Consider the following 10,753-nt stretch of genomic DNA (forward strand, 5'->3'; position numbering starts at 1 on the left):
TACATGAGGAAATCTACATGGAACAGCCAGAAGGATTTAAGGTTTCAAGGAAAGAAAACCTCGTATGCAAGCTGAAGAAGAGTTTGTATGGCCTTAAGCAAGTACCAAGACAATGGTACAAGAAGTTTGACTCGCTTATGGTGAGTCAAGGCTATAAAAGGACTACAGCAGACTAGTGTGTTTATATTCAAAAATTTTCAGGTGGAAACTTCATTGCACTTTTGCTATATGTGGACGACATGTTGATCGTTGGACAAGATGCAATGAAGATTAGTCAGCTGAAGAAAGAGTTGTCTAAGTCCTTTGATATGAAAGACTTAGGACCATCTCAACAAATTTTGGGAATGCAAATAATCCGAGACAGGAATAACAGAAGGTTATGGCTATCTCAAGAGAAGTATGTTGAACGGGTGATAAAGAGATTCAACATGGATAAAGCCAAACCGGTTAGCATTCCACTTGCAAATCATTTCAAGTTGAGCAAGAGATTGTGCCCCTCATCCAAAGAAGAGATAGAGGAGATGGCTTCAGTACCATATTCTTCAGCGGTAAGAAGCCTGATGTATGCAATGGTGTGTACTAGACCAGACATTGCTCACGCAGTAGGTGTTATGAGCAGATTTCTTTCAAATCCTAGAAAGAAACACTGGGAAGCAGTCAAATGGATTCTCAGGTATCTTAAAGGTACACCGAAGCTGTGTTTGTGCTACGGAGGAGGTGATCCAATCTTAGAAGGCTATATAGATGCAGATATGGTCGGAGACCTTGATAATAGAAAGTCTACATCAGGTTATCTCTACACTTTTGTGGGGGGAGCTGTATCATGGCAGTCAAAATTGCAGAAGTGTGTTTCTTTATCCACTACTGAAGCAGAGTACATTGCCGCAGCGGAAGCGGGTAAGGAAATGTTGTGGTTAAAGTGTTTTCTCACAGAATTGGGCATCAAGCAAGAAGACTATAAGATACATTGTGATAACCAAAGTGCCATGGATTTGAGCAAAAACTCAATGTATCATTCCCGTACAAAGCATATTGACATCCGTTATCATTGGATACGTGAAGTAATAGATCAACAGTTGCTGAAACTGATGAAGATTCACACAAAGGAGAATCCAGCAGACATGTTAACAAAAGTTGTTACTTAAGAGAAGCTAAAGCTGTCCAGAGACATAGTTGGAATGGATGGCAGATGACCATCAGTTTAAATGCGGCTGAAGGGGGAGAATTGTGAAGTCCAGCTGCATCACACTGCACTGACAGTGTGAAACCAGTAGCTCACCATTTTTGACAATGGCCATTGCTGCATTTAACATCGAACTCCAACTTGCTCAACAATTGTGGGCAATGTCAGAAGGCCGGTGCTGAACATCAGAAGAGGTTGAAAATGGAGGACATGCACCAAATTTGTGAGCCTATAAATAGGCTCCATCCCGTTGCATGCAAGCCAAGCCAAGTGGTGCAACCTCAATATCACCCAAATGAGGAGTGTTGAGAGTAGTGTTTAAGTTCCAAAGAGAGCTTGAGAGAAAAGTGAGCAATTCCAGAGAGAATTTGACATTCCAGAGAGAATTTGACAGTGTAGAGAGAGGTTTCACGTGAGAATCTTCCACGAGAGAAGTTTTTATTTTTTAATTTATTTCCAAGTGAGTAATAGAATTAATTTTTATTTTTCTTCTCACATTTCTTCTCTAACGTGGTCAGAGAACCACAACATTTTCTTTTTCTTTTTCTTTTTTTTTCCTTTTTGGAAAAGAAATTACAATACTTGATAATTCATATGGTATTAAATATAACTTGATTTAAGGTCAAGAAGTATGCGTTCCACTTCATTACCGATTAGTCAAAGTCTTCCAATTTTAGTCCAGACGCTGCAACCCCTATCCCTGAATTCTTTGGCTCTTTAAGGAGCTTAAGAAATCTCAATCTTTCTCATGCCAAATTCGGGGGTGTCATTCCTCATCAACTCAGAAACCTCACACATTTACGGGTTCTTAATCTCAGAAGGGTAGCAGCTGATGTAACTTATGACGCATTTGGTGAGCACTTGGATGGATACGAAAGAATCTTCAATGGCTGTCTCATCTTTCTTCATTGCAAGTACTAGACATGAATTATGTCAACCATTCACAAGCATCTGATTGGCTAGAGGTAACTAACTCACTTCCTTCTTTGACAGTTTTGCACTTGTCCTCTTGCCTACTCTCCACCATATCATGTCAACTTTTTGTCTCTAGTCATACTTGACCTTTCGAATAATTATTTTTATTCGAGATTCCCCAGTCATCAAAGTATTCCAAAATGGGTTTCCAATTTGAGAAGTTTGGTTTCTCTAGATCTTAGACAGGCTACATATGGAAGTCTAATCCCTGAAGGTATTTAGAACCTGACTTCTCTCGTGCACCTCGATCTTTCTGATAACTATTTTAGCAATACCTCATCAACACCTAGTTGGTTGTATGAGATAAGTCATTTAAATTTTCTCAACCTTGGTTATAATTACCTGGGAGGTACAAAATCAAGTCACATGGCAAACCTGACATCTATCATTATGCTTGACCTCACTGGCAATGACTTTGAAGGGAAGTTGCCAACATCAATGGGTACTTAACTTTGCAACTTAAAGGAAATTCATTTGTCGGCGAACAAATGGAACCAATCGATATCCCAAATGCTATATAGTTTGTCCAGATGTGTTTCTAGTAATCTAGAGGTTTTGAATATTTTCGATGGTCAAATTTATGGTCAGCTAACCAATTAAATCTATCATATAATATGATTTCCGACCCAATTCCAGTATCATCGAGAAACCTTTTGTCTTTGAGATATCTGAGCCTTGAGCATAGTCATTTTAATGAAACTTTACCTGAATCATTTGGGCAGCTTGCCAAATTAGAGTACTTATCTATTGACAGAAATTAGCTTATGGAGGGTGTTGTTTCCGAGGCTTACTTTGCGAATTCCACAAGTTTGACACAATTAGAAGCAAGTGGAACCCCATTAACTTTGGATGTACATCCTAGTTGGGTTCCTCCTTTTCAGCTTGTTTCATTAGACATGAACTCATGGCATCTAGGACCATTATTTCCATTGTGGTTACATTCACAGGAGAATCTTTCTATATTGATCTTATCAAACACGAGTCTTGAAGATGTCATTCCCTCTTGGTTTTGGGACTCTTTTTGTATTCTCATATTTTGATCTTGCTCATGATCAAATGCATGGAAGAATTAAGAAACTGTCTGGGGACTTAGTGATTGACCTTAGCCACAACCGCTTTGAGGGGCCATTACCTAGTATATCTTCCAATACGCTTCCTTTATATCTTTCGAATAATATGTTTTCTGGTTCCATTTCTCAGTTCTTGTGCAACAGACCGAGTGACAAAATGAATTTGGAGATTCTCAATCTCCAAAACAATCAATTATCAGGAGTAATATCCAATTGTTGGTCAACAATGTGGAAGAATTTGGTGATCTTGAAAGTAAGCGACAACAAATTTAATAGTACTATTCCATATTCTTTAGGTTCATTGGTTTTGCTTTGGTTATTGCACCTACGAAACAACAACCTTTCAGGAGAATTACTTGTAATGAAAGGTCAAGAGATGGAATACATCGAAAATCTCGGATACGTTAGTAGCATTGACCTATCTGGTAATTTTTTGTCAGGACACATTCCAACAGAAATTACCAGTCTCGCAAATTTGCTATCATTGAACTTGTCAAATAACCTTTTAACAGGAGAGATTCCTCATGGAATGGGTAAAATGGGAGCATTGTAGTCGGTTTATTTTTCTAGGAACAAGCTTTTAGGTGAAATCCCTCCAAGTATGTCCAATTGGAGTTTTTTGAGCCATTTGAACTTTGAGTTTTTTGAGCCATCTGAATTTGTCCTACAACAAACTGAGGGGAAGGATCCCATTAGGCACTCAACTCCAAATTTTTTATGCATCCAGCTATATCTGGAATAGTCTACGCGGTCCTCCACTCACCCCAAACTGTAGCGGAGATGTTGTAACCCCTATAGTTGAGAACAAGAATAGAAATGACGATAATGACAATGGCATGTCATGGTTTTACTTAGGCATGGTAGTTGGATTTGCTATAGGATTTTAGGGAGTTTGTGTAACACCCCGTCCCGAAATATACCGGAAATTTCTCAAATTTGACTAAATTGGGTTTGACCGTCGTTGACTGAGAAAGGGTCAAATGTTGATTTTTTGTTCCTGTCGGAATTTCACATTGACCGAGGTACCGTTAAAAAGTACACGTTGTCACCAGTTCATAAACTAGTAGCATGTTGAAAACGGAGCTACGGTTTGAAAGTTACGAGCAAAACAAGTTGAGGTCCAAACTGTCCAAGGGGTGCCGGAGTTGACTTTTTATTCATGCAAAGTTAAGCTTTGACACATGCATGGTTGTGAAGTACTCGTTGATACAAGTTCATAGACTAGCAGTACGTCCGATTTGGACATGTGGTTCGAAAGTTATGGACCTGTAGAATTTTTCAAATACAATATTATTTTAATATTATTTTTAAATATGTGAACCATGTGCCACGTGTGACTTAATAAAAGGTGCCATGTGTCAAAACAATGAGATACCACATGTCAACTATGGTTAAATACCATATTATTTTATTATTATTTTATACAATAATATTATTTTAATATTATTTAATTATTTTCTTTTATTTTCTTTTTCTTTCTTTTTCTTTTCTTTTTTTTTTCTTTTTTTTCCCTTCCCCCACGTGGGAAAAAGACCCCAGCCCCCCGAATTCCTTCTTCTTCCTCCTTCTTCTTCCTTTCCTTTCCTTTTCTTCCTCTCGCGTCCTTGCCGTTTCTTAAATTTCGGCCATCGGACGGTCACACGTGCCGGCCAGGGAGGGAGCCCAGTCCCTGGTGACACCACCCTCCAAATTTCCCGGCCAGACGCAGCTGAACGAGCCCAGATCGGGCCGGTGAAGTCGACAGCGGCGGGTTGAGTTTTCCGGCGATTCTCGCCGTTTCCAACCAACCCAGTCTGGTCTTCCACCCCTTTCCCCTTATTTTGGGTCCTCTGAGTTCAAATATGGTCTCCAATTGTTTAAATTCGAAGTGGTTCGCGAGTTATGAGGAAGTGAAGTTCAGCCGGTGCTTCCCGGGCAAATTCTAACCACCACCGGTGGAATTGGGGTCAATGGAGGCCGATAATGCGATCCTCGTTCCACAAGCTTTGATTCAGTATATTACTTGTCAATTTTAGTTAACGTTTGTGTTAAACCCCTCGGGTACGGGATATTATTTACCCGAATAAAATATTAATTTATTTGAGTTGTGTAATATTGTTGTTCTAGGAGTACGTGTGCGTCGTGGAATTGATCCCATGGAGGATCTTGGATTAATTGCATGCTCGAGGTGAGTGACCCACCTTCAAAATTATTTTGGGTGATTAATCATATATTTTGTGTTAATTGATTATTTGGAAATTATGTTTTATGTATTTGACATTAAAAGAATTTCCATACAAATTATATTGCCAATGCATGTTGTTTTAATATATATTTGGGTGCCAAATATATATTTGGGAATTAAAAAAAATTGTGATTTCAATTTCCTTTTATAATTATTAAGTTTATCATGTGATTTAATTATATTTTGAATTTTGAAGAATTGAAGGAATATTTATTTTAAATTATTGTTGGTTTCATTGATAGATTTGAAATTGATGGAATTTGTATCGAAGTATTCATGCTGGTGATATTAAAGGAAAAATGTGGGATGTGAATTTGAAAAGTGGTATAATTTCCACGGTGAATTTTGGAAAATTTGGTATTTTAATAATAATTTATTTATTTGTTTTAGACGCACTCATACAGTACTGGTGTTCTGTACTGTATATGTGGATGAGCGCGCAAGTTATAATGTCTCCCGTGAGTTGCCATTGGACCGAGGGTAGGCAAGTTTGATATTGGCCATAAACCGCCCCCCTCCGTGGCCGGGATGACGGTTTAAGCAGCGGTGCTGTCGGGATGCCGAAGCGACTGTATGCAAGTTTCTCTCTTTAACCTCCCGTTACAAGGTGTTCGGGATGCTGGGTATCGTGGGACATCACTGGTATATAGTGTGGTGCGTCAAGTAATTATTTTTCTGATATAAATTTCAATTCCTAAAGTTGTAAGATAGTATTTAAATTAGAATGTATTTAATGTTGTTTTTAATATTTATTTAAATTTAAAGCTTTACACAAATTTTATGAAATTGATATCGTGATTTTATTACCTATTCTCATTAATGTTTAAAAGTTATTTGCCTTGATTTTATCATTTAAATCGATTGGTATTTTAAAATAAATTCTATTATATTTTTATCATTTGTTTTCTATCGATGTTTAAATTGATTTAAAATGTTTCTTTGATTATTTCATTGGTTTACTTAATAAATTTTATAATTTATACATTGAGTTTATTTTTGTTCTTATGCCAAATTTCTTTAATATAAGTTTATTTATGATTTTATTTATTGTATCCAATGATGTCTTATTCTATATTTTCCCTTATAAATTTGGATCCTTAAATTCTTGTATTTTATTTGAAAGTTATTTGATTAATTATTCCTTGATTTTTGGGGCATAAAAGATTGGATTTTGCGAAAATGTTTTAAAAGGGGAACCTTTCCAACCGAGTGAATCGTGAGTGTTTTAAGAGAAAATATTATCTTCAATTAATTATTATTTATTTATTTATTTATTCTTAATTAACCAAATGTGCTATAATTATTATTACTATTATAATTATACAGTAGATATGGTCACTCACTGAGATGATTAGCATCTCATATTTTTAAATTCCGTTCCCCTAGATCCAGGTTGGGAGACGTTGATCGTCCGGGGCGAACTTGATGTCTCAGTTTATTGCCGAAAGTCCAAGAAGCATTTCTTTCCTTTTTTCCTCTCCATCTTGTAGTGCTTCTTTATCTGACATTGTATTAATTCAACATTTATTTGTATAATGTTCTGTATACTGTATTGGACATTTATTTATTAATTATGCACTGATTTCCTGTTATTCATTTGGAGTGCTATAAATTTGTGGAATTAAATTGTAGTAATGTAGGATGAATAAGGGAATGTATATAGAAGTGTGTTTTCAGTACAGGAAATTTGTGGTAAGTCCAACCCTTAGAGGAGGTAATGCCGGATTTTCCATTGGAGGGTCTGGTAGGATTTCTCTGGGATCAGGGCTTGTCTAGGGTTCCGGTGAGGAATTTTGGACGGGTCCTGACAGTTTGTGGTGGCCGTTTCTTCAATAGAACATGGAGGCACAAATGTTTTCGGTTTCTTAGACCGCATGAAGACAGCATCTATGTGAAAACTTCAGAAACTACCTTCAAAATCAGTAAAAGCCTGAAAGGCATCATCTTCAACAAGGTGCAAAAATATTATTGCTTAACGCATTATGTCCTGTTGTTATTTTATGTCCTTGATCATATATTTGCAATGGTCTTCATGTACTAATGGAGAGTTTGACATGCGCATTCTAGGGATTCAACAACTAGAAGCATTCGTAGTCTTTAGTAGTACATCTGAGGTATACAAAAATAGAGGAACTACTTACTAGCACAAGTTCTTTTTTCTTTTTCTTTTTTTCTTTTTTTTTAATGGCTAATACTTACAAGCAAAAGTTATTCATTTAAATGTTTTTTTATTGCATCTTTAGCAGTTAGCCAAACATACATCAAATTATCACCTTTGGCCATTGAGGCAATAGAAAACTGAGAGTGGAATTCAAGCTTTCCTCCATGCTCACGGTATAATTGCTGATTGCAGGTTCTGGTTGTATCTATGCTAGTTCCAGAACAATGTTGAAGAGATGCAGAACTTGACTCAAAGTTTATCTTGCTTTTACTTTAAAGGGCAGGCAGATCAAATTCCAAATGCTTGGGAAATGTGGTTCTGCATTTGAATTTTGAAGAGAACTATTTGTTTATTAAAGGCAGTTACTTTCAATTTGAACAACATTATAGTTGAACAAGTCTTTGCTTTGTTTTGTTTAAACACTGGAGTATAAGCCAGTTAATGTTGAAAATGTGTTTCCGTGAATGTAAGAGCATCCGGCTATTTATTCTTTATTTACTCCATATTCTGCATTGTTAGTTGTCCTGTTCCTATTCTTTTTTGGGGATATATTCATGGACAGGTACGGTCTTGGTTATTCTCTTGCTAAATTTTTTTCATCAAGAAAACTACTCAAAGTGTCAATATCTCACCAAGTTTTACATTTCTTGCTAAAACGTAAATATGTTATGGAGAGAATCATGTGTAAATAGAAGGAAATGAGAAAGTTCAAATAGCTCAAGCTTTTTACAATATCAAAGCTCATTTCACGGGACTCAACTTGAATCTCATCCAAATCCCTCTTGAATCTGTCTTTGGAGGTTGCATACACCTTCTTACTCCTCAATTTTGATGTATCTGGAGCCCTGTTTTCATAAAACACTACTTGCTTTCATTTCAAATTTATCAAACAAAATCCCTCCAAACAACTACGGCTGTAGACTTTGTTTAGGCATTTGTACTTGCTCTAGGCTTTTGGGGATTTTGTGCTGCCATATTCTTCGACAAAACATGCAGGCATAATTACTTTCAGCTTCTTGATCAAATGAAAGACACCATCTATGTATTGCTTAAAACGTTATGTCCTATTCTTTGTTTATGAAGATAATCATATAGTATTTGCAATGTCACTAAGTCATGTAGCATCATTTGCTGTTTGGAGCAAAACATTATGGGTTACATGAAGCAGGGGGGCTACTTTTACAAGAAGAATTGAGTAGTAGCATGTTGTTGTGTGGCGTTATTTATGCAAGGGGAATTTGGCCCTTTACCCTCCTTGGCAAGGCGGTAACGAAATATACCCCCTCTCTTTCATTTTTTTTCTCTACCCTTTAATATCAATTATAACCTTAAAATAATTTTAAAAGACATTCATATCCTGTTATATTAATTTCCAATCTATTTCTACAAAAAACTTTTACTTCACCCCATTCCACATCATATCCCACATCCCACACCACGAAAAATCCTTTTAACTTTTAAACTAAAAAAGAAAAATCTATTTTTTTTCTATTTTTTAATCCACTTATAAGCATCATCAGTTAATTTTTTTTTTTTATTGCCGTGTGTGATGTATATATATTGTGGATTTCATATTTACATCAAACACTTGGAATTTTAAGAATATATAACATTTTTTAAGTACAATGTGATATGTTTAGGAATGTGAATTGCTTTATTGATGTTTAAAACCGCTTAAAAATTTATGTTAGATTAAGGTTTTTATATGGAAGTTATTAAAATCTAAGTTTTAGGATAGATTGACACTGGGTATCAGTAGGAAATGAAGAGACGAAAAAAATGGGACCGGTTTGGCCTGAAACGGTGGTCGGAGGTGGGAGAAAATTCCAGGTCGTAATTCGGGTACGAGACCCGGTTCGGGCGGGTTCGGGTCGACCGGCTGGAGGTTGAAGGAGAAGAGAACGATGTGTCGTCTTTTACTAACGACATGTCGTTCGGTCGGCCAGCCCTACGACACGTCGTCCTATTAATACGACATGTCGTTAATTAGAAACGACGTGTCGTTTTTGTGCATGTGTAATGGATTACTTGCCGTTTTGCTGATGTAATCGATGACATAAGCCTTTTTTGTTTTTTTTTTAATAAAGAGTTTTGGGGTTCAAAAGGAGAAAAAAATATGGAGTTGATTAAGGTTTATAGTTTGGCACAAGCTTAAAAATTAAAACTGATATAAATTAATTTTGGAAGTGATAAAAAATGTGGAAGTGGTTGGATAAATAAATGTGTTTGATCAAATTTTATGTTATTTTAAGTTGTTTATACGTAGTTATATATATATATATATATATACACACATATATATACACTTTAAATGTAGATGAAAATGAGCAGCATTGGCAATTTAAATTGAAATGGTTATTTTGTATTGTTTAGAATTATATAAATTATGTATTCGTAATTTAGGATTATGGTTATTTATATATGCATACATGGTTGACTATGTGGTTAAAGGTAGTTAAAAAGTTATTAATGTTGTCAAGTTACATTTATAGGTTGTATTTTATAATGGCACCAAAAAGGAATTTGCGATCTCAATCGAAGAAGGGAGTTAAGAAGATGCAAACTAAGAGACGCGGTGGCAGCATATCAGCACCTAACTCTAAGCGTCGACAAACTACTAGGCAACAATCCAAAGCTGAGAAAGAAACCACCAAACTTCCAGGGCACGTTCCACTCTCCTCTTCCTCATCTGAGATGGTAAGTTTTATATTCATTTATGTAGTTTGGTACGGTAAGTGATAATACATCTGTCGGTATTTATTCATGAATGTTATATTGATGACATTTTATATTGTATCTATTTAATTATTTGGCAGTCATCCATCAAAGGCCGTTATCCCATATGGGAGGCATCTCGAAGCACATATTCATGTGATTCGACACTTCGTAGCTATGTGCGTGGGAAGTCACCCAAACTTAGCGTGCCGTGATGGAGATGTGATTATGTAAGTCTATACATATATTTAAAAAAATTCTGACTAAGTTTCCCAATTTGTGGATAATGACGTTACGTTCTAATTTTCAAGTGTACATCCCTGTCAACAATGGAGGTGCCCATTGGTTGGCAGCATGTGTGGACTTGAAAGCTCGACATATTGATTTATACGATCCAAATATGGGAAATAAATATGTCTAGAATA

The 10,753-nt window shown here is 36.1% G+C and overlaps 1 long non-coding RNA gene across 1 annotated transcript; it reads left to right on the top strand.

Moving 5' to 3' along the window:
- The first annotated feature begins 9,772 nt into the window (after nucleotides 1–9,772).
- Nucleotides 9,773–10,753, top strand: LOC132804922 (uncharacterized). The gene is made up of 3 exons (XR_009640115.1): nucleotides 9,773–10,310; nucleotides 10,430–10,558; nucleotides 10,640–10,753. It is a non-coding gene; the product is annotated as an uncharacterized LOC132804922 (long non-coding RNA).

The sequence above is a fragment of the Ziziphus jujuba genome, chromosome 8 (genome assembly GCF_031755915.1).
Source record: "Ziziphus jujuba cultivar Dongzao chromosome 8, ASM3175591v1".
Classification (NCBI taxonomy): Eukaryota; Viridiplantae; Streptophyta; class Magnoliopsida; order Rosales; family Rhamnaceae; genus Ziziphus; species Ziziphus jujuba.